Source organism: Ovis canadensis, chromosome 7 (genome assembly GCF_042477335.2).
Source record: "Ovis canadensis isolate MfBH-ARS-UI-01 breed Bighorn chromosome 7, ARS-UI_OviCan_v2, whole genome shotgun sequence".
Lineage (NCBI taxonomy): Eukaryota > Metazoa > Chordata > Mammalia > Artiodactyla > Bovidae > Ovis > Ovis canadensis.
In genome coordinates, this window is record NC_091251.1 from 16810513 (window position 1) to 16837713 (window position 27201).

The 27201-nt window shown below is 45.1% G+C and overlaps 1 protein-coding gene across 3 annotated transcripts in view; it reads right to left on the reverse strand.

Moving 5' to 3' along the window:
- Positions 1-27201, reverse strand: part of LOC138443263 (janus kinase and microtubule-interacting protein 2-like) — a 161557-nt gene that overhangs the window by 111909 nt on the left and 22447 nt on the right. Inside the window, exon 2 of one of the 3 annotated variants that reach the window (XM_070292460.1) lies at positions 19080-19119. The exons of the other annotated variants lie outside the window; for them this stretch is intronic. The gene's annotated coding sequence lies outside the window, so the exon portion shown is untranslated. The remainder of the gene's footprint in view (positions 1-19079; positions 19120-27201) is intronic. 3 annotated transcript variants of the gene reach the window in all.

Below are 27201 nucleotides of genomic sequence, written 5' to 3' on the forward strand. Positions count from 1 at the left end.
CATACATGTAAACAGAGAATAAGAAGAAGTGATTCTGCAAGAGATGCTGGGCAGCAGGAAAAGATGTCTACCATGACGCGTTATCCCTCATTTATATCTTCTGTTGGCTGAAAGCAGCATTCAACCATATCCTTTGTCTTCCTGCTAAAAGCAGCTGGAAGAGACCCTCAGCTTAACAGGAGCTCAACGCCACTTGTTGCTCTATTGACTGACTCCATTAGAACAATAAAAACCAAGGGGTTTGCTTTGAGCAAGGGCCATGTATGGCAGTCTTCAAAGACAAAGGACCTCACTAAAAGGCAGAATTTACCCACAAAGGTTGTTAATAAGACTTATACAGGTTGAGTCTCTGTAGATACCTACCTACCTTAGAAAGCATTTTAACTTCAAACAAGAAGCCCAATAGGCTAGAATATCTGAGTCCAACTAGACTAGATACCCAACACCCTAGAACAACATTTTTGACTGGTGAACTTGTGGAAGGTCCTGTGTATAGGGGGACTGGTTAGCTCCTTACACAATACTTTGACAACTTCACAAGCATTTTGAAGCCCCTACTTTCTCACTAGCCAATCAACCAAAGCCTGTGTGATAGAGCGTTACAGAAAAAACACTGGGGTGGGTTCTGGTCTCCACGTTGCTATTAATAAAGACGTGTGATTCTGAGCAAATCACTTAGTCTCTCTGAGCATCAGTCACCTAATCTATAAAACAAGGGGTTTATTCTCTGTAAACTCTGACAGTCTACAATCCACAACTTCCTGAGCTTTCCAATAGGGCAGTGCCTCCTAACCTTGGCTGAACATTAGAAATAGCTTGACAGCTTTAAAAATAACCCAGGGGGTACTTTCCTGGTGGTCCAGTGACTAAGACTCCGAGCTCCCAATGCAGGGGGCCCAGGTTTGATCCCCAGTCAGGAAAGTAGATTCCATATGCCACAGCCAAGGGTTTGCATGCTGCAACTAAGAAGAAAAGATCCCGCAAGCCACAGTGAAGATCTAAGATCCTGAAACTAACACCTGGCACAGCTGGCTGAATGAATGAATAATATTAAATATACCCGCCCCCCATGCCTAGGTCACAACTCAGACCAACTGCATGCGTATTTCTGATGATAAGAGCTAGAATGGCAACCAGTCCAGTATTCAAGTCTGGAGAATTCCACGGACAGAGGAGCCTGGCAGGGCTCCAGTCCATGGCGTCACAAAGAGCTGGGCATGACTGACGCAAGAGCACAGCACATACACTCTAGGTGATCTGCAGCCAAGGTTAAGAACTACTATCCTATTTCATTCTGCAATCTTCTGGAAGGGCAAGCTGAATGGGGTGAAAAATTCGACCTGAAAAATATATACCAGAGGTCCCATTGCAGCCACGGTGGCCCTGCAGCTAGTGGCACCTGCCATGAGCATTTCACTTGCTACCTTAGAAATTACTGTCTTTTATTGATGTGACTGGTACCATCTAGCACTCAGCATATTCCAGAGCAGGTTTCAAGAATTAGGGTAGTATTATTTGGGGTGCTAAATTCTTTTTAAAAAATGGCTTACCTAAAACCATTTCAGCCAAAGGATATTTTTCACTCTTAAGAGAATAGAAAACTTCAAGATACTTCTCATGGTGCATAATGAACTAGGAAATGAGAGACATCCAAGTGTTAGTTTAATCATTTTCCTCTTATGTAATAACACATGTTTTTGTTCAGTCACATGAATCATCAAATTTTTCTAACATAAGAATGCACTGAAAAGCAAGGGGGAATATTTTTTGGCAATTAGTTGCTTTTTAAAAGAAAAAATCATCATCAGTTGAGCTTTCTACGGTTCAGTAATACCAACCAGCATTTATGTCACTTTCAATGATAGGTTGGTCTGTTTCACTGAACTTTTTTTCCTAGGAAAAAATTGCTATACAATTTTGTGATTCATATCCATACCTTCTGCCACATAATCGCATGTTCCATGCAAGCCTGCCTCCTACGTGCAGGGGCTTGCTTTTCACCTTTGCTATTTGTTACTTCTTCTCTCTGCTTGGTGAGCTCTGATGACCTTTGAAAGTACCACGCCAGAAATAACTTCAATTGAAGTTTCAGGAAGCTACCTTGCCTTCATGAAACGCCATTCATTCAAAGACTTCTTAAAATATATCTGACAGGATTTTTAAAAAATGACAGAAATGAAGTTGATGGAAAGGTGAGCCCTCTTCACTTCTCTCCTTTTTTAAAAGGAAACGTTTGGTGATTAAATAAAAACACATGCCTAAGTTGACCAAAATAAACTTTATTTTCTTCAAAGAGGCTCAAACTCATGGGGCCTATTTTCCTCTTTGGGTAGGGAGGTCCTTGGGTATAAAGGAGGATTTGTGCTTATTTTATATGGCTTCAAACTCAGTATTTCCTACACTTCAGTGTAGACTGCACTTATGTGGGAATGCTCAAAACTACCTCTTCTACAAAATCCTTTCTATTGTAATTTCTCATAATAATTCAGATTTTTGGCTTCTTTTAATTAATCACATTGTCTAATAACACCAGACTCCATGCCCAAATGGCAACCCTTGCCTGGGGTTGAGAAGACATCACTCCTTTTAGAAGGAGTCTGGGTCCCTAATTCACCATTGTCCCGGTCACTCCGACTTCACTCACTTCAGTTATCATTTGTTCTCTGGGGTCTTAGGCAAGTTTTCATTGCTCTCAGACTCCCTGAACTATCAAAGTTTTAAGAATCGTGCATTAGTAAGGGTTTCCTGGAGAAAATCATTAGATAGATAAAGATATAGACAGATATTCTGTATCTATCTACCCAGCCATTTATCTACACACACATACACACAGATGGAGAAGAGCAAAGAGATATATTGATTGATTTTTAAGGGTCTGGATCATGTGATTGTGGGGAATTTCAAGTCCACAATTTATAGGCAAGCTAGAAATTGAGGTAAGAATTGATCTTGCAGTCTGAAGTCCAAAATCTAGAAACGTAGGCAAGGTTTCTATGTTGTAATCTATGAGGCAGAATTTCTTCTTTGGGAAACTCCAGTCTTCATTCTTAAGGTCTTCAACAGATTGGATGAGGCTGATCCACATCACAGAGAGTAATCTGCTTTACTTAAAGTCTATTAACCACAACTTTAAAAATGCCTTCACAGCAACATCCAGACTGCTGTTTGACAAATAATTTGGCACCATAGCCTAGCTAAGTTGACATGTAAAATTAACCATCACAGAGATGCAGAGAGCAGGGCCCCTTTCTCAGAAATATAATGTTTATATAACCCTTTGTTTCCCCTCCACTCTCCTTCTTTCTTAACCAGGGGGGTTTTCTCTTGTCCTGAAACCAGGGAGCCTCAAATTTACCCAAAATTATTGATGCTATTCTAAGAAATCTTTAGTCTATCACAGCAGCCTTTCCCTGAGTCATACATACTCCAAGGCTGGAGCTGCCTAAGTCGGGGAAACGCCTGGGTACAACCACATGTGGGAAACCACATCCTCAAGTGGTACTTCAGAACATCACCTGCCCCCAGTACATTCCATCAGTATTCATTGGTGCTGTTTCAGTTATGCCCTCTTTTTTCCTCTTCCTGCCCAAATTATAAAAAGTTTCCTTTATGGCTTACTGCTAATTCTTCATCACCCACTTACTGTTAAATATATTTGCACCCTGACTTCTGCTTTCTACCTCCACCCAACTGAAGCCATGCACTGGGGAGTTCTTGATGACTCTTTAAGATTCTCTTGGGTCCCTGTTGTCTTTGACCCTTAGCTGCTTTTGGGAATGTTACTATGCCTTTCTTCTTGACTTTTTTCCCTCTGATTCTCTATTTGCAGGAAAATCTCTAACTGACATCCTAGGCATGGTATTTCCCAAAGTTTTTCTTCAGCTGGGCTCTCTTCTCCATCACCACGTAACAATTTTATCTACTCCCAAACTTAATCACTATGATAAAGAACACTCTAAACATGTATCTCTAGCTCTAACTCCTTTCATAAGCTTTAGAGTAATATTTTTTCCCCATATTGAGGACCTCTCCACCTAGCTGTCCCTCTGGTACTTAAATTTCAGTATGTCAAAAAGTTATCACTGGATAAAAAACCAAGAACCCACAAAATGTCTATAAGAGACATACTTTAGGTTGAAAGACACAGATGGAAAGTGAGGGGAAGAAAAAAGGTATGTAATGCAAATGGAAACTACAAGAAAGTGGAGGTAGCAATAATCACATCAGACAAAGCAGACTATAAAACAAAGTCCATAAAAAAGATAAATACCATATAATGATAAAGAAGTCAATACAAGAAAAGGATATTACACTCATTAACACATATGTACCCAATATCAGAGCACCTAAATATATAAAACAAATACTAACAGAAAAAAACGGAGAAAGTGACAGGAACACAATCAGTGTAGGAGACTTTAACATCCCACTGATATCAATGGATAGACCTTCCAGACAGAAAATCAATAAGGTAACGGAAATCCTAAATGACACAATGAAACAGTTGGATTTAACAGATATCTACAGGACATTACATCCAAAAAAGCAAAGTACACAGTATTTTAAAATGCACATGGAACATTCTCGAGGATAAACCACACCTTAGGACACAAAATAAGTCTCAACAAATTTAAGAGAATGGAGTTTATTTCAAGCATCTTTACTGACCACAGTGGTATGAAACCAGAAACCAACTACAGAAAGAAAAATGGGGGAAAAAAACAATCTTGTGGCAACTAAACAAAATGCTATTTTAAAAATGAGTCAACAACAAAATCAAAGAGGAAATCAGAAAATATCTCAAGACAAATGACAAAAGTAGTTCTAAGATGGAAGTTCACAGCAATACAGGCCTTCCTTGAGAGATAAGGAAAAAAACTCAAACAAAAATCTAAACTACCACCTAAAAGAATTAGCAAAAGAACAAACAAAACTCAAAGTCAACAAAGGAAGGAACTAAGATCAGAGAGAAAATAAGTAAAATAGAGATAAAAAGCCAACAGAAAGGATCAATAAAACCAAGAGCTGCTTTTTTGAAAGAATAAACAAAATTGACAAATCTCTTCTTAGGTGCACCAAAAAGATAAGACAGAGGACCCAAATGAACAGAATAAAAAATTAAAGAGAAGAAATAATAAATGATAGCACAGAAATGCAAAAAGTCATAAGAAAAGACTATGAACAGTTAAATGCCAACAAAGTAGACAATCTAGAAGAAACATACAAGTTTCTAGAAACATACAGCCTGCCAAAACTGAGTCTAGAACAAACAGATGTGAACAGATCAATCACTAGAAGTGACACAGAAGCTGTAATTTTAAAAATTAAAAAATAAAAACTTCCTACAAACAAAAGTCTTCCAGACAGCTTCACTGGGGAATTCCACCAAAATTACAAAGAAGAACTTTTACCTATCCTTTTCAAATTATTCCAAAAGACTGAGGAGGAGGGAAGACCCCCAAAGCTCATTCTATGATGCCACCATCACCCTGACCAAAACTGGACAAGTGAAAAGTGAAAGTGAAAGTCAAAGTTGCTCAGTCATGTCTGACTATGTGCAACCCCATGGACTATACAGTCCATGGAATTCTCCAGGACAGAATACTGAGTGGGCAGCCTTTCCCTTCTCCAGGGGATCTTCCCAAGCCAGGGATCGAACCCAGGTCTCCTGGATTGCAGGTGGATTCTTTTACCAGCTGAACCACAAGGGAAGCCCCAAAACCAGACAAAGACATTACCAAAATAGAAAAGTAAAGGCCAATGTCTTTGATGAATACAGATGTAAAATTCCTCAACAAAATACTAGCAAACTTAATCCTGCAATGCATAAAAAGGATCATAGTGCTGCTCATAGAAGGTACTTCATAGATCTTTGTAGAAAGAAGTATGTGTTAATCTTGTTTATCTAGTGGCCACATACTGATTGCAAATATCCTTTGATGATCCTCATAAGGTGTTAAACAGTTTTAAATTAGTTGCTTAACATTCAATAAATCAGGAATACACATGCAAAAGCTGGATTTCCAGCTTCTCTTGAAAAACTGTGACATTGAGAAACACAGGACCTACATTCTTCACTGGATGACACCTGGCTAGAGCTAATGCAAGTGCCCTCCCCTTGGGACAGGGCCTAGATGCTCCAGTTAGCCATACTTCCTTCTCACTCTATTTAATGTACAAGCCTGATCCCATTACAGGATTTTTGAACCCTTGATCTAAGTCATTCAGAACTAAAACTTCATTTCACCCACCAGTCAAGCTCTTCCCATAAAAACATGCTAAAGAGTCTTGCAGATTTCACCCTGATCTTCATCTCTGGCCTGACCCATGAAGACTCATTTCAGAGGGGCCAGTGGAGACATTCCCTACATCAATTACTGCCTGTGATCTCATCCTGATTGCTTCGGCCTTTCTTCTCCTCTGTTTCAAGTGAAAGCAAGCCAAGGTTCTAAACAAAAACAAGCTTTCATCTTCACTCTCCTTAAAGAACAGATTAGAGCAATGACTGCCAACCCATCTCTAGTACAAGCACCTCCGCACACCACACGTGAACAGCAGTCTGACACAGCTCAGAGGCCCTGGGGGCTGCACGGGGAAATGAAGGACTCAGCACTAACGGTTCCAGAAGTGTTTTTAGATAAAATGTGAACGCCCTAGAAGTCTTCTGGTTATTTTTTTCTAAAGCAGATATTCAGGGACTCCAAGGAATCCTCCAGATAATTAATGAAATGTATCCCTTTCCATCCAGTTACCTTGGAGAAGGCAATGGAACCCCATTCTGGTACTCTTGCCTGGAAAATCCCATGGATGGAGGAGCCTGGTAGGCTGCAGTCCATGGGGTCGCTAAGAGTCAGACACGACTTCACTTTCACTTTCACTTTTCACTTTCATGCATTGGAGAAGGCAATGGCAACCCACTCCATTGTTCTTGCCTGGAGAATCCCAGGGACAGGGGAGCCTGGTGGGCTGCCGTCTATGGGGTCGCACAGAGTCGGATACGACTGAAGTGACTTAGCAGCATCCAGTTACCTAGTTTACTGGAGACTCAGTCTCCATCACTGAACAAGCCAGCATGGTCTGTGAACAGACTCAACTCTGACTCTACAGCACAGCAGAAACCCCAATGACGAACACGAAATGCAAATTGCTGAGTGGGGTCCCAGTTAAGATGAAAAGCGAAATAGGGCAAACCTTTCCCTGGAAGTATGTTCAATTAATTTGCCATCAAATTCCTCAAGTTTTACTATAATCTGATTCACCCACAGCTAGTTTTTTCTCAGGGACAATTTATACATATATTGTACACACATTGGTTAATCATTGTACATACATTGGTTAACATTTGACTATGTTTCTCTTCTTCCAGAACTTTGGAAGACACAACTAGATGCATCAGGAACATGTGAGCTAGATTGTTTTTTAACACAAACACAGTCTGTACTAAAAGTGACAGTGAGATGCTGTCACTTTTCCAGATGCCTCAACTTTAAAGAAGCAGGGGTTTTAAAAAAACTCTCTCCTTAGCCTTATTTGTGACCATAAATGTACCTAATACAGATTCTTAGACATGTGTTACTATGAGAAGTGATCTGCCACGTAGCTGGGCAGGCAGTGGAGGGACTAAAGGTCACTGATTTGATTCACCAACAGCTCCCACATGTGCAGGGACAGCACACCCGCTGGGACCTCTCCTGTGGCTGGGAGCTGGGACACTGGGCTGACTCAGACCAGCCTGTCCAAGGGGCTGGCAATGGTCGTGGGCGGGCACCAGCAGACCCAGACAAAGACCCTGCTCCCACGTGCAGCCGCCTGGTGACAGCAGTGACAAATGATAAAGAATAACACTCATAACACAGGCATGCCCCGTTCTGGTCTTCTGCAGAACTGAGAGTCAGCTGGGGCTCCTTGCTTCAGAGACACTGGCCAGGTGCTAACCTAGGTGGGCTCAGCACCCTGACCCCTCCTCCCCAAGCACCTACCCCCCCATAACTCTCTATGCCACACTGTCCTCTCTGGCTGAGAAGTCGGCTCTGCCATCTCTCCTTCCCACCCCTGAATGACTGCTCGGGTCCTGCTGGCCTAGAGCTCACAACCTGGCAGCTGAGGGGCTGGGCCCTGCCTGCAGGAAGGTCTGTGCATCCACAGAAGGTCCTGCTGGCTCACTGTTTCACGTTCAGCCATTCCACATGTCCGCAGGTGAGTGTCCCCACCAAAACTTCAACGCGCAGCTCCCTCTTCACTAACTCCTCTCGTGAAGGGGAGGGCAGGTTCCCACCCCTACCCCTGAGACAGCTGGCTGTGAGGTCCTGCCTCTGCACCTTCCAGCCACTCCCCTCTGCCCCGTGGGCTCCTCTGTCACTGTCCTACTGCACGACTTTAACCTTGTTAAGGGTGTAGCATCTGTTTCTTCTCGGGCTTGTCTCTCAGTATGGGCTTTGCTTCCTTCCTGTTAGAAACAGGGAGCGCCTTGAAGACATGGACTGCAGGGGATTTTTTTAATATTTGTTTTTTAATTTTTGGCTGCGCTGCATCTTCACCGCTGTGTGCAGGCTTTTTCTAGTTGCAAGAGGGCAGGGCTGCTCTCTAGTCGTGGTGTGCGGGCTTTTGCTTACGCGGGCTCCTCTGCTTGCAGAGCATGGGCTCGAGCACGTAAGGGCTTCAGGAGTTGTGGCTCGGGGACTCCAGATCAAAGGCTCAGCAGTTGCGGTGCACTGGCTCAGTTGTCTCACTGCATAAGTGATCTTCCCTGACCAGGGATTGAACCCATGTCCCTGGCATTACAAGGCAGATTTTTAACCACTGGGTCACCAGGGAAGCCCAGAGTGCACAGACTTTAACACAGGGCATTCTGAAGGGGCCTATGGCACTGCCAGGGAGAAAACACGATGGGCAGGGAGACAAGAAGAGAGGGAGAGGTGGAGAACCAGCTCATCCCTTTTCACAACGTCCTTCACAACATTCAAAAGAGATTCGTGCTGCCCATTCCTCAGGTAGGACACTGAGGCCCACAGACTGCTGAACCACAGACTCATAAGCCTAGACTTTCAACTCAGCGTGCTCTCTATTAAGCTGCCTAGTCTTCTTTTGACCTATTTAGATATTTTTGAAAAAGCAGGAAGAAGCAAAAGAAGTATTTCTTCTATTGGGATAAAGGGAGAAAAATAAGAAACCGATGAAAATGTCCCTTTCTGTCATCCATGGTGGAGGTAAATGAAAAAGCAGATCTGCCACATTAAGCCCCTTTGCTCAGCACACCCCACTTTCCTTGCGCATTTCTGTTACACCTGAAGGAGGAGGCCAGAGGTCCTAGCGTGCCCCACTCCATCCCCAAGCACTTACTGAGTGATCATGGGTGCGGAGCGTGTGCTAAGCACATGGTTCAAAACACCTAACAAATGAAGCCAACTTGGAGCCATTCTAAACTGTGAAGGGCAAGCCTATTCTGCCTGGCAGGAAAAATCTGCTACTTTTCTACTTTATTTTCACTGCCTCAGGAAAACTGTAAGAATGACAAAGTTACTCCCACATCTGTCCACATGGCTCAGTGAGGTGGAGGGCGGACAGGAGAAGCAGGGAGGACCATCAGGGCTTCCCACCAGCACTCCTGGTGAAGGCTGGACTCATTCTGTCAAGTAAGATGAAGACATAGGCGGCTTCCTGAATTGAATCTGGACCAATAACAAGAGGAGAGGGCATGGTCTGTGTTAGGAGGGAGAGGGGTTAAGGGGCAGCTGGATGATTTAGCCGCCCCTGGGCAGGGACAGAGCTGTCAGGTACCTGGTGGTTGCTAAGTGGGAAAACTTGATGCCCTGGGGTGCTCTGAGGTCTTCAGCATCGCCCAATAATAGAACAGAACAGTTGGTGCCAAGACCTCCCTCTCAGAAGCCAGGTCAAACCAGGCCTCTTTGCAGGCAGGGCCAGGGCTGGCAGCAGAGCTGGCATCTAAATGCCCACTAACTCTTCGAGCAGCATTATCTTGGTGCCACAGGACTCAGTCAAGCCAGAACACAGCAGAAAGATGACCTGGGAATTCTAAAGGGTGAGGCCCTGCATTCCACAAAATCCCAAATTCATCACAACAGCCTTGGGCAGCATCTCAATCCTGCAATCAATCCTGCTCCTGCCCAGCTCAGGATATGCCTTACTTTTTATCACATCTACATTGGAGGGGACACATTCTCTCCTGACTGGCTCCTGTTAAGTATGACTTGACCAAGATACCTGGCTGATGGCTCAGAGGTTAAGGATTTGGATTCTGCTCAAGTGCACACATATCTAGGAAGCCTCTGCCTTGGCAGTTGGTAGGGGGAAAATTTGCTGAATGTAATGACAACAATCCATTAATGTCTAAACAAATAATCAAAACTTTCCCCCTCCTGGTCAGCCAAGGTGGAGGCTTCCTAGATATGTGTGTACTTGAGCAGAATCCAAACTCAAAATGAGAATAAAATGTGCCCACTGAAAAATCTACCGTTCTCTTGCTTACTACCACACCATCCATCCCATTCTCCACCCCTCAAAGTAAGCATTTCACTAGCTTCTCAGTATCTCTGCAGTGTTCCTTTATGCAAATACAAGTATGAAAATGCTCATTCCCCATCCCTTACACAAAATGTAGCCAACTGTATACACTGTTTTGCATTTTTGCTGGCCATCATTCTCTCTCAGTTTACTAAGAACTTCCTCATTCATTTTTATAACTATGTAGGGTTTATGTGTTTCCATCACAATTCATTTCTCTGGTCCTCTGTAGATGGTCCCTTAGACTGCGTTGGATTTTTGCTATTACAGAAAAGGACTACAGTGGAAAATCTTATATTAATACATTCGTCCTGTTATATATATGAAAGCTACGTATAGAAAAATTCCCAGCAGTGAGATTGATGGACCGGCGGCCTAATAAATTTGTAATTTTGAGGGATAAAACCCAACTGTCTGCCATCCGGCTGGCCTGTGTGCCCTCACAAGCACTGTAGGGAAGTGCCTGTTGGGCAGGGGAGATGTTTGAGGAGAGCCAGTTCCCCGAGAAGGGGCAGCCCTGAAGACACCTGAGACAGAGCGCTGGGCGGCAGCAGGCTGTTGGGTGCTGTCTGAGTAGCATCCAGAAGAACACTGGGATGAGGCTCAGAGAGAACAAGCCCACTGGAGTCACCATGGGCTCAGAAAGCGTGCCCTGTGCATGGTCACCCCTTGGGAGGCCTATTTTAGAACAGAACATGACCAACTGCTTTAGACCCTTAGAAGAAGAACTCAAAAATGGTTTCATGTCCTCAAGATATGAAATAATACCATCTGTGGCCATATGGATGGACCTAAAGAGATTAGGGTGTGGGGCTTCCCTTGTGGCTCAGCTGGTAAAGAATCTGCCTGTGTTGCAGGAGACTGGGTTTGAGCCCTGGGTTGGGAAAATCCCCTGGAGAAGGGAAAGGCTACTCACTCCAGTATTCTGGCCTGGAGAATTCCATGGACTGCATAGTCCAGGGGTCACAAAGAGCTGGACATGACGGAGCAACTTTCACAGAGATTGTCATACTAACTGAAGTCAGAGGAAGACAAATATCCTAAGACGTCACTTATATGTGGAATCTAAAAATGATACACATGAACTGATTTACAAAACAGAAACAGATTCACAGACATAGACATAGACAACAAACTTAAGGTTACCAAAGGGGAAAGGGGATGGGAAAGGATAAATTAGGACTTTAGGATTAGCAGATACAAACTATTATACATATAAACAAACAAGGTACCACTGTATAGCACAGGAAACTATATTCAATATCCTGTAATCAGCTATAATGGAAAAGAACATATGTGTGTCAATCCTGGGATTTCTTTGGAAGGAATGATGCCAAAGCTGAAACTCCAGTACTTTGGCCACCTCATGAGAAGAATTGACTCATTGGAAAAGACTGATGCTGGGAGGGATTGGGGGCAGGAGGAGAAGGGGACGACCGAGGATGAGATGGCTGGATGGCATCATGGACTCGATGGACGTGAGTCTGAGTGAACTCCCGGAGATGGTGATGAACAGGGAGGCCTGGCGTGCTGCGATTCATGGGGTCACAAAGAGTCGGACACGACTGAGCGACTGAACTGAACTTGCTATATGCCAGAAACTAACACAACATTGTAAATCAATTATATTTGTTAGAAAAAAAGAAAAAGACTACTAAGAGCTTTTGAGCTTATGAGCCTTTCAGGGCCAGGGGCTGGAACCCTTGCGAATGATGGGAGGGCGGTGGGCGGGGCTCAGGATTGACAGTTCTTTCACTTCAGCCTGGCGATGACTACCTCACTCTCTGAGCTTCGGGTGTCTTCCTCAAGCAATAGGTTCTGTTATCCTTGCCCTGCCTTCCCCTCAGGGTGGTCTAGGGAATCAGATCACATGGATGAAAGCCACTCACGAACTATAATGTGCCTGCTAAGTCTCTCAGTCGTGTCCAACTCTTTGAGACACTTTGGACTGTAGCCCGCCAGGCTCCTCTGTCCATGGGATTTTCCAGGCAAGAATACTGGAGTGGGTTGCCATTTCCTCCTTCTGGGGATCTTCCTGACCCAGGAATGCAACCGGCGTCTCCTGCATTGCAGGCGGATTCTTTACCGGCTGAGCCAAAAGGGAAGTGTTGTGGAAGTTATTCTAACTGAAAGGCGGTGTCCAACCAGCACGCCGAGGATGGCAGATCAGGCGGAGGGCAAATGCCTGAGAAGCAGGTTATGAGAAAATGGGTGTCTCCGGTATAACCTGGGTCAGCTGTGCAGAAGACATGAGCCGACCTGTGTTCTACACACTGCAGACAAGGGCTCTGCTTGGAAACCCTCTGACCCTTCCCCCGCACTGCGTGGCCTCTGACAAGTGGCGCACGGACGGGGGAGGACACATGTCACCAGTGTCAGAGGCTGACTCACTTCCCTCTTCTCGGCAGTAAGCACAAAGGCCAAAGGCGGGCCCTGCACCCAGAGAGAGCCAGCAGCTCTGAAGGCGGGTCCTTCCGGATCAGCGGCGGAGAAACCGTATCTATGAATATTCATCCGCTGCTCAGTGCGGAGTGTTCTGTGTAAAGACCCTTTGAAAGCTGATGAGAACTGGCATAAAAGGGTTTGATTAATTCCTGAGTCAGCTGGCCCCTACCCCAGAACACATGCAGCGGTTGTCATAGAGAGCGGGTTAACTGAGGGACCGCTTCTGCAGATGTGTGGGCTTGGCGCGGCGGCAGCTGCCCACTTTCCTGCAAGAATCAAACGGGTGCTGGAATTGGGCTGGGACCTGGGGAACTAAGTAAGCCACGGATCTAAAAACCAAACCAGACCTCAGCTCCCTGAGGGTACGTCCTCGATGCTCGCAATTTCTAAGCTGTCAGGTCTGAGGAGGAGGGGGGACCTCTACCTGAAAATGTTCCCCTTCCCTGTCTCCTTCCTCAGCTCCCACCATCCTAGACGGATGGTCTCAGAGACTCCTGCTGAAGGCTGCCCGCCTGCTCCACCCCACAGGGATGCTTCACTCTGCAGCCCCGCTTGTAGGCACCTCCCATGGGGAAACCAGCTACACACCCTGCCATCTTGTTACCCCTGCACTGTTAGCCTGCTTTATAAGGAGTTTTACGACCATTAGTTAACACCTATATACCCTTTCCGGGTTCATTCATTCCCACACTCATCTTCATTCAATAAACATATATTGAACAAATAACATGTACCTCAACTTAAATGCTGAAGATTCAAAGATAATGACAAAGATAATCATGCTAATAATAAATGATGATGATATAACAACACAATAACAACCATGATAATAATACTTACTGGATGCCATACTCCAGCCCCTGGGTTATACACTACCCCATTTAATTCTCACAACAACCCTTAGGAGGAAGGTTTATAATTATCCCCATTTAGGAACCATATTCAATATTCCCTGATAAGCCATAATGGAAAATAATATGAAAATGAATATATATATATACACACACAGAGATATATATAACTGAATCATTCTGCTGTACAGCAGAAATTAACACAGCCTTGTAAATCAACTATACTTCAATAAAATTTTTTTCAAAACCAAATGAAAAGAACTAAGAAATCAAGACTGAAAATATATAACTATTTCTATTCTATCTAAGAGGAAACTGAGGCTCAGAAAAGGCTAATTAATTTGCCTGAGGCTACACAGTTAGTATATGATAAAGCAGTTAAAGCTCCTGACTTTGGGAAGAGAGAAACCCCCTTTAAAATCTATCTGAGACAGACTGTGCCATACACACAAACTGCAGTCAGTTTGAGCTCCATGCAGGTTTTCTGAAGCACCTCTGAATTCTTGCCAACTAACAGGTCCCTTCCCTTATGCATGGTTTTAGGTCCCTTTCACATTTATAGCACGTTTCTTTCATGTGTTTTTCACACTTTGTTTTTTCCCCCGCCCCCCAAAAACAGGGTAACTTTATATAGCAGACCCTGTTAAATCCTAAGCAACATTTACCTGACTGTCCACTTTTCAACAGCACCCAAATTTTGCTCACTCTCCGCCAAGGATCTGTGCACTTCAGGAACTGACCTGAGCCTCCAGGAGTGGCATTAGGATGAGCATGCGAAACAGTGCAATGAGACAAAGGAAGACAGCCAGGGAGGCTCCTGGGGACATTTTTTAAAAACTCTTTAATAAAAGAGATAAGAGACTAAGCAGGAAAGTGACCCCCACCCCCGCTTTTTTTTGCCTCTGCACATGACTGTCTGTGTGTGAAGCTTGGAACTACGGCAGCCACTTTGAGACCAGGGGAACCAGACAAGCCAACACAGTCAAGTCAAAAAGAATCTGGGTCTTTGATGACACTGTTAAATAAATTAACCAATCCTGGAGCAGTCTTTCTGCCAGATTTCTTATTAATCAAGATCATAAATACCCTTACCATCCCAGCCTTGTTGAATACCACTGTGATTATCCATGAATGAAACGCAACTATGCTCCCTGCTAGCAACAGCCATGCCCACTGATGTCCTGAGAAGAGGGCGGAAGGGTTACAAGCACAGCCTGCTGCCCTACAGCTCTCCACAGTCTGCCACGGTCTCCCGTGCCCTGCACTGCCTGCCAGCTCCCTTGCTCTGGTTCCCAGCCCAGCCCATCTGAGGATAAGGTCCACACCTGATCACCTGAGCCTCACTTCTCTCCAGCCTCAAGTCACAAGGCCTCCCTAAGGCTTCAGGTGCCCTGCCCCTTGCTCTCTGGGTCTGTCAGAGGATGTAGGGGTGGGATGGTGCCTGGCGACAGTGCTAAGAAAGCTGCACAAATTCGAATCCAGGACTGAGTAAAGCCCACAACAGCATTGAGGCAGTCTCAAGGAAAAGAGAAAGAAGAGGCTTTCTATGAGTGTCTGTGCCAACAAACTCAGCTTGCAGAACTGTAGGGGCAGAATAAGTCATGTGAAGGGGGAGGAGACATGAAATGCTAACATGCATTTGTTTTATAAAAGAGACCACTTACTGAGCATTGACTGCGTCAAACTGTGTCAAGCGATTAAGATAAATCAACTCCTTTCTGTGTTACTCTCTCCTTTTCTTTCCCGGTGAAGTAGAGATTTCACTGTCTCTGTTCCAGAGAGGAATGTTGAGGAGGTTATGTAACTTTGCCAACTTGAATGCTGCTAGCAGAGAGCCAAGATTCAAACTGGCTTCAGCCTGACACACAGCCCACGTTCCACAAACGACCACCAGGTACCATTCATTCCTTGTTCTAATAAGAATTTGCTGAGCACCAGCCCTGAGCCAGCCAGGACTGGTGTTCAATACTTCAGGTACAAAGACAATTAAGGCATAGTCTGTCCTGATGGAGCTTTCGGGCCAGCAGGGACACAGGCTCATCTGCATATCATACCATGGAAAGACCCCCAGGCGTGATGGAGCACAAGGGGGGCACATAATTCACCCCAGGGGCAAAGAGGCTGAGAGGAGGAGTCATGGAGGAGATGAGATGCAACGCGCATGCTCAGTCATGTCTGACTCTTGCTACCCCATGGACTATCGCCGGCTATGTTCCTCTGTCCATGGAATTTTCCAGGCAAGAACACTGGACTGGGTTGCATGATACCTCCTCAATTTTAAACAAGAGTTAAGAGTAGCTAAGGAGGGGACTTCCATGGCGGTCCAGTGGCAAAGACTCTGCATTCCCGATCCAGGGTCCTGGGTTTGATTTCTGGTCAGGGAATTAGAGCTCCCCTTGTAGCTCAGTCAGTAAAAAATCTGCCTGCAATGCAGGAGACCTGGGTTTGATTGCTGGGTCGGGAAGATCCCCTGGAGAAGGAGATGGCAACCCACTCCAGTATTCGTGCCTGGAGAATCCCACATGAGACAACTGGAAAAGATCCCGTATGCCCCAAAAGACCTGGAAGAGCCAAATAAATGAATAAAAATTTAAAAAAAAAAAGAAAGAGTAGCTGAGGGGGCAGCGCTGCAGAGGGGAGGAAGCTGTGACGGCATGGCTAGAAGGGACCGCAGACAGTTCTCGGCTGCGGGGAGGCTCAGGGAGTGTCAGGAAACATTTCTGCCTGTCCCAGTTGGGGGCTGGAACCACTCAGAGGGCGTGAGTGGAGGCCGTGAAGGCTGCTGAGCATCACAGCACAGCCCACAGTGAAGAATTATCTGGCCTAATTATCCAGCCAAAAAGCAGGTTGAGAAACTCTGCTTTAGATTTTTAGCCTAGTCCGTGCGTGCAAAGTCCACTTCAGTCGTGTCCGACTCTTTCTGACCCTGTGGATCACAGCCCTCCAGGCTCCTCTGTCCATGGGATTCTCCAGGCAAGAATACCTGAGTGGGTTCTCATGCCCTCCTCCAGGAGATATTTCCGACCCTGGGATCAAATCCGCATCTCTTGCATTGGCAGGTGGGTTCTTTACCACTAGCGCCCCCCTGGGAAGCCCTTAACCTAGTTCAGCCCTAGTCATTTGGCAGAGAAGAAGAATAAGGCGCTAAGCGCTAAGCCAACCAGACTCTAAGAAGCCCAGGGCAGGCAGAACTCTCTGCTGGCCGCTGACACCAGTAGAGCCTGGTGTGCCCCTATAGGAATGGCCCAGGCTCTGGCGCCAGACTGCCTGGGCTTGAGTTCCACATCCGACTCTATGACTGCGCTACTTCGAGCAAGTCCCTGGTTTCAGTTTCCCGTCCGTAAAATGAGGACATACCAATACTTATGAGGTAGGGTGGCTGTTCTAGTTATTTATTGCCGAATCCAAACTACGCAAAATGTAGTGACTTAAAATAGTCATTTTAGCTTGCTCCCAAGACTGTGGGACAGTAAATCAACTGTACTTCACTTCACACAAAAAAAGATTGTGGGTCAAGAAGTTAAGCAGGCTCAGCTGCGCAGTACTCAGATCCATGTGGTGTTGCTGGGATGACACCCAGGTGGGGCGGTAGGATCCAAGATGGCTTGTTCTCTGCCGGCTCTGATGCCCCACAGGAACAGCTGGAGGCGGCCCCGTCCCTCTCTGTAGTCTCAGGGGCCTCCCCATGGTTGCTCTGGCAGAGCAGGCAAATCTCCTGTGCGGTGTCTGGGTTCCCCAAGAGTGAGTGTCCAAGAGCCAGGGTTTCCAAAGTCAGCTTAGAGCTGGCCCATCAGCACTTCTGCCATATTCTATGGATCAGAGGCAGCAGGGGGCCATCCAGATTCCAGGGGCGGGCACACAGACCCCAATTCACAGTGGGAAGAGCGTCAAACGTTCCTCTCTTTCAGTGGCTGTGGGAATGAGACCTCTTGATACACAAGAAACACTGTGAACAGCCCCAGCATGAAGCAAATACTCATTTGCTGTTAGTGCTGGCTTCCCTGGCAGCTCAGCAGTAAAAGAATCCACCTGCCAGTACAACAGACACGCTTCCTTGGTGGCTCAGATGGGAAAGAATTTGCTTGCAATGTGGGAGACCCGGGTTCCATCTCTGCGTTGGGAAAATCCCCTGGAGAAGGGAATGGCCACCCACTCCAGTATCCTTGCCCGGAGAATTCCATGGACAGAGGAGCCTGGCGGGCTACCCTTTGGCGGGTCACAGTCGGACAGAGCTGAGCAACTAGCACTTGCTGTCAGTGCTACCACTTGATTAGTAGCAGGACACTCGAAAGCCTTTCTGGAAAACCTGGAGAAGCCAGGCCTTTCACAGGTGACTGCCTCCCTCCCTCCACAAGCCTTCAAATAAATGGGTGGTTCATGTCTGAAAGGGGAAGAGGTAACCCTGACCCGATACCTCCGCCCAACAATCCTGGCCAAGAGCAGTCTATGACCTGACATGGCCCCGAGAGGGCTGCAAGTAGGGTGAGCACGGCACCCGGGCCTGGGCCAGCAGAGGATACCAGCCAGGCCACCTGTCTGCTGCCCTGACTCACCCCAGGCTTGTGGTGAGCACGGCCAGCTGCAGTCACCTCCTCTGCAGGACATTCTGCGCCACGGCTCCCAGGTAAGAGCCTGTAAGAAAGGGGAGGACTGCCTTTTCCAGCTGTGTCTCTTGTCCTTTATGGCAAATATTTCCTATCTCTTCCTCCCCATCAAGGCGAATCTGTGGAACCAAGCATGCATGTATTCAGTCATTTAACAAGCACTTATTGAAGCAGGTACTGAATACCAGGCGGGCTTCCCACATGGCTCAGTGGGTAAAGAAGCCACCTGTGACACAGGAAACATGGGTTCGATCCCTGGGTTGGGAAGATTCCTGGAGAAGGGCAAGGCAACCCACTCCAGTATTCTTGCCTGGAGCATCTCCATGGACCGAGGAGCCTGGCCAGCTACAGTCCATGGGGTCAGAAAGAGTCAGACACGACTGGAGCAAATAAGCACACATGCCAATACCAGGCACTGAGCTAGACCCTGGAGGCACAGCCCGAACAAGACAGACAAATTTTTGCCAACATGAAGCTCATATTTTCAATGGAGGAGCCAGATAACAAACAAGTGAGATACTGATTCTGACCAGTGCTCTAAATGAAGCATGGCATTTGGGCAGAGCAAGGACTGCAGGGAGCAAGGTCTGGAAGGACTGAAATTAGGCAGCATTACAGAATGACAGGCAAGGGAGGTTGGTGCCTTGAGCTTGCCTACCTGGGTGACAGCAATGAGAGTCAGGAAGACATAGATTCTCCTGTGGAAGAGATGACATGTATTATGGATGGAGGACAGGTGGGGGAGTAAGTGAGAGAAGGAGTCAAGCATGATTCCCACGGTTTCGTCTTGATCACGGGGTGAAGCACAAGGCCATTCACCAAGAGGGCACAGACATGGGAGGGCAGGGACCAGTCAGGAGGGGGAATCCAAGAGTTTCACTGTAGCTGTGTTCAGTTTGAGATTCCTGTGGGATTACTGGAGATGCTGAGTAGGGTAGTTGATAAACAAGTCTAGAACATAGGAGGTCTGTACTGAAGTTACAAATCCAGGAATGAACACGCAGACACTGCTGAAATGTGCGACTGTGTGAGTTCACCCAGGAGAACATGCAAGTGAGAAAAGGAGGGGGCCATTGATATTATTTCCCCAACAAATCTTTCACTCTGCCCAAAACAGTCTACTTAGGTTCTAAGCATATATGGGCTCTCCAACCCCTGGACTCTGTGTGTGCAAGCACATATTTGTATACCACTCCTCCTGCCTGCAATGACTTCCTGTCACTCTCTTGTTTCCTGAAACACTCATTCTTGAGCGATTAGCTCAAACCTACCCTCTCCAGGAAGCCTTGTCTCACTAGCTCCTGAAACACTCATTCTTGAGCGATTAGCTCAAACCTACCCTCTCCAGGAAGCCTTGTCTCACTAGCTCCATTGCAAATGGCAGTCCCTCTGCTTTCTGTAAGTTGCATTTTTTCTTCATCATACATCTGGCATTTGTAAAACATTGCCTTGTGTTCTGTGTATATGTCATATTTTCCCCTAAGCAAATGATAAGTTCTTAAAAGGCAGCCTGCAAGCCTTTGTACTCCCAACACCTGGCAGATGACTCAGAAAAAAAGTTAAAGGTCTGGGTTGATCGAGAACTTTGTTTTGGTAGTTTTTGTTCCAGTGACCGGGGGATTCATCTCAAATTCCTCTACTCGGCGAGACAGCAGCTCAGCAAGAGTGCCCCAATCAAAGCCCTAAGAATGAGGCAGCAATTGTCCAATGCTTTAAAATACTTTTGGCAAGTATATGCTTGTGTCAAATAAAAAGAATGTGACTCAATCCATATTGAAAAGGACCCGATGAAAGCAGTTACCCACAGAGGAAAACCAAAGAATTAAAATGAATGCCTCTAGACTGTTCCAGCTATTTCTGCATCTATTGCTGAATGACAGTCCCATTATTTGGAACATATTTCCATGTGTTCATGCCCATTCAACACTCACTCCTACTTCCCTGGTCCCAGTTTCATACCTTACAACTTGTAGTCTTCCCACACGTTTCTAGAAGGTCTAACTGGATTCTCATGCTCCCAACAGTTTGGCCAGCACCCAGGATTGAGCCCCACATTTTCACTCTTTTGGTTGTATTGGCAAGACCTCCCCATCACAGCTCTCCCCACACGACCCCTCACTTCTCTAGGTGTATTTGTCTCAACCCATTATCCCAAGCTATGACCAACCTAGACAGCATATTAAAAAGCAGAGGCATTACTTAGCCAACAAAGGTCCATCTAGTCAAAGCTATGGTTTTTCCAGTAGTCATGTATGGATGTGAGATTTGGACTATAAAGGAAGCTGAGCACCAAAGATATGATGCTTTTGAACTGTGGTGTTGGAGAAGATTCTTGAAAGTCCCTTGGACTGCAAGGAAATCAAACCAGTCCATCCTAAAGGAAATCAGTCCTGAATATTCATTGGAAGGACTGATGTTGAAGCCGAAACTCCAATACTTTGGCTACCTGATGCAAAGAGCTGACTCACTGGAAAAGACCCTTGCAAAAAGAAAGATTGAAGGCAAGAGAAGGGGACAACAGAGGATGAGATGGTTGGATGGTAACACCAACTCAATGGACATGAGTTTGAGCAAGCTCTGGGAGTTGGTGGTGGACAGGGAAGCCTGGAGTGCTGCAGTCCACGGGGTCACAAAGAGTAGGACATGACTGAGCAACTGACCTGAAGTGGTTATCCCAACAGCCTCCAGTTCTTCCAGGTGCCCTTCATCTGGGCTCTCCCTGTCCAGTGACCCACAGCAGAGCTCTCCAATGAGACACCACATTCTTCAACTCCCAATTTCTCTTTAAAGGTGCAGCCAGCACACCCCCAAGTGTGTAGAGGCCAGTGGTTGTGATCATATTGAATTAAATCAAGCTGTTTTGACTCAGTTTTCCAAAGTGAACTTTTACTGACAGTTGAGTCATATCTGTTTTCCACAGATGATATTATTACCCCTTTCTGACTCATGTTTCACTTCAAAGCTAGTATAACTTGAATGTCCCAGTTGACTGTGACCCTTCTTTTTTGCTTCCAGGAGCAGCAGCCACAGCTCAGCTCCCAGGGCTCAGCCTGCAGATAGTGGGCTGTGAAATAGGACCCAAGTTGGAACAGATCCACTTAAAATTGCTGCATGATCTTCAGCTAGTTGGTCTGAACCTGTTTCCTAATATGAAACATGAAGGATAAAAACACTAAAGGGGCTTCCCTGGTGGCTCAGTGGATAAGAATCTGCCTGCCAACGCAGGAGACACGGGTTTGATCCCTGGTCCAGGAAGATCCCACATGCTTTAAGCCCATGTGCCACAAGTCCTGAGCCCATGAACCACAACTACTGAAGCCCACATACCCTAGCCCCCATGCTACACAAAAGAAGCCACCGCAATGAGCAGCCCACACGCTGCAACTAGAGAGGAGCCTGCTTGCAGCAAGTACTTGACCTCCTGACACCTGTTTCTCCAGTTGAAAAACAGAATAACAGTGCCTTGGACAGCAAGGAGATCCAACCAGCCCTTCCTAAAGGAAATCAGTCCTGAATATTCATTGGAAGGACTGATGCTGAAGCTGAAACTCCAATACTTTGGCCACCTGATGCGAAGAGCTGACTCACTGGACAAGGCCCTGATGCTGGGAAAGATTGAAGGCTGGGGAAGGGGACGACAGAGGATGAGATGGTTGGATGGCATCACCAGCTCTATGGACATGCATTTGAGCAAGCTCCGGGAGTTGGTGATGGACAAGGAGGCCTGGCATGCTGCGGTTCACGTGGTAGCAAAGAGTCGGACATGACTGATCAACTGAACAAAACTTAAAAAAAAAGAAAAAGAAACTATGAAGTACTATAGTGAAGATTAAAACAGATAACAAATGGAGAACTGGAAACAAGTCTCACATAGAGGTGGGAGCTCAGTAACATTAGGTTGAATCATACCCAACTGCCATTTGTATAGATCAGAATGACCAAATACTGACAATTTCATAGAGTTCAACATGCCATTAGCTTGCTACTCAGGTATCCAGGAGGTCTAGTCGGCTGGAGTTCTGGGTACAGAAGTGATGGAGCCTCAGAGTTAACTTGTATTTAAATCATCAAAGAATCAAGGCATGTCAGCACCCTACTAGATGCTGTCAAGGCTGGGAGATTTTCTTGACTCTGAGCTAGTGAATCAAATCTAATTTTAGAGCTAGTCTAACAATGTGGTTAGAAGCCTAGACTCAGGGGACACATTTCCTGGGATCAAACCCCAGCTCTGCTAGTCCCTAGCTTTGTGACTTTTAATAAGTTTTTTAAATAGTCTGAGTCTCAGTTTTCTATGACATGGATAATACAGGGCTGTTGTGAACCAAGTAAGTTAGTATATGTTAAGTTCTTAGAATGGGGCCAAGTTCCTCTTTCTCTTCTTAAAGGCATTAAGCTCACGTTATACTGAGCAACTGAACACCAAGTGGACTGTGCCTCAAACAAAGGTTCATGTCCTCGGGCTAGTTTAGGTTCTCAACCTAATGGCTCTGATGCTTACGCTTCACGGAGTCCCAGATATGCAGTTGGGAAGTAATCAGGGGCATCTAAAGAAGGCAAAGGGAAAGGGTTTCCAGGACTTCAGTGGTGGTCCAGTGATGAAGAATCCACCTTTCAGTGCAAGGGTCGCAGGTTCGATCCCTGATTGGGGACCTTAGATCCCCCATGCCACTAAGCCCATGCACCACAACTGCTGAGCCTGCATGTTCTGGAGCCCGTGAGCCACAGCTGCAGAAAAGCACACAACAAAAGATTCCGTGTACTGCAAATAAGCCCCAGTGTGGCCAAATAAATTTCTTTTTTTTTTAAAGGAAAAGCGTTTCAAAAGTTTCTGCTAGAACAGATTCAGTTCAGTTCAGTTGCTCAGTTGTGTCTGACTCCTTGCGACCCCATGAATCATAGCACGCCAGGCCTCCCTGTCCATCACCATCTCCCGGAGTTAGGTATCTCATAATCAGCATAAAAATTTGCCTTCTCCATAACCCTCATGACAAGTGAGACTGTCCACCTACACCTCTCAGGCTGCCATTTAGAACACATTTACATATATACATTACATTTGCATATAAATATACCACATCTTTTGTTAGTGACATATCTGGAAGAGCACTTAAACCTCTCAAACTGTTCTCTGAATTAACATCTTTTCTTCTTGGATCTCAGAAGGAAAGGTGGGGAAATATAAGATTGGGAACTGAGCAGCCTCGGGTCTTGCTCTGGGCTTTTCCTTCCCGTAGAGCAGACGTCCTCTGGGCTCTGATGTCTGATGATCTGAGGTGGAGCTGGTGAAATAATAGTAAACATAAAGTGCACAATAAATGTAATGTGCTTGAATCATCCCCAAACCAACCCCTCCACTTCCTGGTCTGTGGAGGTGAAAAAATTATCTTCCACGAAACCGGTTCCTGGTATCAGAAAGTAAGTGAAGTAGCTTCCTTCACCATTCTGATGATGGGTAGATTTCAACTCTAAGGGTTCAAGCCTCTGTTCCAGAGAGATGTTGGAAGAATGAGGGGAAAAGGTGGTCCTCCAAGTGGAGCACATGTGATTAAAGACTGAGAGTATGAAGTCATTGCAGCTGCCGGGATGACAGATGGGTCCGGGGCTATCTGCTGCTAACTGTGGTCTCTCCGTGAGGACAGTGACAGAGACCTGAGATGTTCACCTGCCTCCTGGTGCTGCTGACAAAGGATGCTTGCTCCCAAGACACAAATATTTGCAGTTTTTATTTGCCAGCTCTATCGTCAGTGACTCTCATCTGTCTGTGATGAGTGGAGAAAGTCCTTAGAGTATAAATTAATGGAACTTATCTTCACTCTCTTGAACCCTTTCGAATTTCCTCATTATCCTTCTGAAATGTTGTTCACAGGGTGGAGTGGGGTGTCTGTGTGTGTGCCTCATTCTGCAACTTAAGCAATATTCATTCTTTCATTTCTTTGATGGCTTCTTCCCTCTAGCCTCTTTGTTCTTTGATGGCTTCTTCCCTCTAGCCTCTTTGTTCTTTCCTCTTATTAGAAGGCTGTGGGAATTGCTAGCTCAGTTTCCCAAGTTTCTTAACTCTTCTCACCTATTTTTTTCTTTTTGTCCTTTTGCATGCATGATGTTCTGGGTCAGTTTTTTAGGTCAACCTTCATACTCTTCCTTTCTGTCACTGTGCTGTGCTCTTCAGCAGAGGAATATTTCAGTAATAAAACTAACATGAAGAAAACTGCAAAAACTTGCAGAAGGTCAAAATGACCAAAAGAAATGGAAAGATTTACCCTATTCTTGAACAAGAAGACACAGTAACATAGAATCGACAGTTCTCAAATTAACCAATAAATCCAAAGCAATTTTAGTAAAAACCCCAAGAGAATTCTTTTTAAGAGACAAGTGATCTAAAGTTAATTGGGATATGTCTTAAGAATTAAGATTTCTATCACCTTTTTTTGCTTGGGACGCCACTGACTGATAATAAACGAACTTCAACAACAGAAAAATAGAAACCTACAAAAGACAAAGAGAATAAACAGGACAAACAGACAAGAGAATTTAATGAAATTTTGGAAGACAGAACCAGGTAGAGAAGTTTCGTGTTGTTCAGTCACTAAGTTGTGTCCAACTATTTGTGACTTCATGGCACGCCAGGTTTCCCTGTCCTTCACCATCTCCCAGAGCTTGTTCAAACTCATGTCCATTGAGTCAATGACGCCATCCAATCATTTCATCCTCTGTTGTCCCCTTCTCCTCTTTCCCTCAATCTTCCCCAGCATCAGGGTCTTTTCTAATGAGTCATCTCTTCGCATCAGGTGGCCAAAGTATTGGACTTTCAGCTTCAGCATCAGTCCTTCCAATGAATATTCAGGACTGATTTCCTTTAGGATGGACTGGTTGGATCTCCTTGCAGTCCAAGGGACTCTCAAGAGTCTTCTCCAGCACCACAGCTCAAAAGCATCAATTTTTTGTTGATAAAGAAGCAACAAAGCCTTCGTTATGGTCCAACACTCATATCTATACATGACTACTGGAAAAACTGTAGTTTGAATATACGGACCTTTGTCAGTAAAGTGCTGTCTCTGTGTTTTAACACACTGTCTAGGTTTGTCATAGCTTTTCTTCCAAGGAGCAAGCATATTTAATTTCATGGTGGCAGTCACCATCTGCAGTGATTTTGGAGCCCAAGGAAACAAAATTTGTCACTGTTTACTTTTCCCCCTCTATTCGCCATGAAGTGATGGGACCGGATGCCATGATCTTAGTGTCAAGCTTCAAGCCAGCCTTCTCACTCTCCTCTTTCACCCTCATCAAGAGGCTCTTTAGTTTCTCTTCGCTTTCTGCCATTAGGGTGGTATCATCTGCTTATCTGAGGCTAGTAATATTTCTCCTGGCAATCTTGATTCCAGCTTGTACTTCATCCAGTCTGGCATTTCACATATTGTACTCTACATATACGTCAAACAAGCAGGGTGACAATATACAGTCTTGACGTATTCCTTTCCCAATTTGGAACCAGTTTGTTTCATTGTCCAGTTCTAACTGTTGCTTCTTGTCCTGCACACAGGCTTTTCAGGAAGCAGGAGAGGTGGTCTTGTGTTCCCATTTCTTAAAGAATTTTCCACAGTTTGTTGTGATCCACACAGTCAAAGGCTTTAGTGTAGTCAATGAAGCAGAAGGAGATGTTCTTTTTAATGTGTTTTTTTAAAAATTCCATTACTTTTTCTATGAACCAATGGATGTTGCCAATTTGATCTCTGGTTCCTTTGCCTTTGCAAATCCAGCTTAAACATCTGGAAGTTCTCGGTTCATGTACTATTGGAGGCTAGCTTGAAGGATTTTGAGCATTACCTTGTTAACATGTGAAATGAACACAATTCTACAGTACTTTGAACATTCTTTGGCATTGTCTTTCTTTGGAACTGGAGTGAAAACTGACCTTTTCCAGTTCTGTGGACACTGCTGAGTTTTCCAAATTCAGTGCTGGCATACTGAGCGCAGCACTTTAACAGCACTTTTTTTAAGGGTTTGATACAGCTCAGCTGGAACTTCATCACCTCCACTAGCTTTGCTGGTAGTAATGCTTCCTAAGGCCATTTGACTTTACACTCCAGGATGTCTGGCTCTAGGTGAGTGACTACACCAATGTGGTTATATGGGTCTTTAAGACCTTTTTGGTATAATTCTTCTGTGTATTCTCACCACCTCTTCTTAATATCTTCTGCTTCTATTAGGTCCATACCATTTCTGTCCTTTATTGAGCCCATCTTTGCATGAAATGTTCCCTTGGTATCTCCAATTTTCTTGAAGAGATCTCTATTTTTTCCTATTCTATTGTTTTTCCTCTATTTATTTGCATTGTTCACTTAAGAAGGCTTTCTTATCTCTTCTTGTTGTTCTCAGGAACCCTACTTTCAGTTGGGTATATCTTTCCATTTCTCCTTTGTCTTTCACATCTCTTCTTTTCTCAGCTATTTGTAAGGCCTCCTCAGACAACCACTTTGCTTTCTTGCAATTTCTTTTTCTCGGGGCTGGTTTTGGTCACCACCTACTGTACATGTCACGAACCTCCATCCAAAGTTCTTCAGGCACTCAGTCTATCAGATCTAATCCCTTGAACCTATTTGTCACCTGCACTGTATAATCATAAGGGATTTAATTTAGGTCATATCTGAGTGGACTAGTGGTTTTCCCTATTTTCTTCAATTTAAGCCTGAATTTTGTAATAAAGAGTTCATGATCTGAGCCACAGTCAGCTCAAGGTCTTGTTTTTGCTGACTGAATAGAGCTTCTCCATCTCTGGCTGCAAA